Raw genomic sequence first — 875 nt, 5'->3', positions numbered from 1 at the left:
GGTGCCCAGCCCGCCCATCGTTTCCTCCCGGGCTGGTGCGCTGCCTGGGCGCTGGGCTAAGGTCACGTTGTCCCGCCCCGCCCCGTCTCGCCCCGCCCCGCCCCGCCCCGCCGCGCCGCTTCTGGCTCAAGCCCACCTTTATCCGCGTGAATCAAAGCTACCTTTATGCTCGAGGTTCAAGGAAACTTTTACTCGCGGGATTCTTTTATTCTTCAAGGCTCAAAGTACAGAGACGGGAGCCATAGCCCTGGGTTAAGGTCTGGTGTTCTCTTGGCAGCTTTGGCAAGTTCCCACCGGTTGCTGGGATGATAGAGGAGGCGGTTTGCTGCCCAAAGCTGCGGAATTCTACTTCATCTCGTGTGGCCTGAAGTGGAAACTGGAGGGGCGGGGGAGCGCGGGGAGCTAGAGTTCAGAGCCCGAAAGTTTGCGTTTGTGGAGGGCAAGGAGTAATATGAGACGGCGAATTGATCTCTTGACACAGGGAGCACTGAAAAACGTAAGATAATAGAAGCGAAGAGCTTTACGTCACTCTTCTCCAAGATTTGGAGCACAGGCCCTTATGTCCTGGCTTCATGGCCTGTCTCTGAATGCTAACGGGGTGGGTACCCAGTTCAGTTTGTTGACTGGGTGGATTTGTTAATATCAGCATCCGTCCCCCAACGTTTGGGATAAAGAAAAGTCGGGAGAAGTGAAGGAAAAGAAATAAATAGAATAGGTAACAAGAAGATGAGCAGAATGGGGGGAAGGGAAACATCGTTTGTTTGGCAGGTTAAACTTTAAAAAGACTCCTAGATCCTTCTTTTTTTGGGGTCTTCAGATCCTGCCAAGAAAAGAATGCACTTCCCCTGCTCATGATGACGACCAGGTTGGAGGGA

Source organism: Mesoplodon mirus (genome assembly GCF_964341445.2).
Source record: "Mesoplodon mirus genome assembly, chromosome: 9".
In the NCBI taxonomy this organism is placed as follows: domain Eukaryota; kingdom Metazoa; phylum Chordata; class Mammalia; order Artiodactyla; family Ziphiidae; genus Mesoplodon; species Mesoplodon mirus.
Note: the sequence above shows the minus strand (reverse complement) of the source record.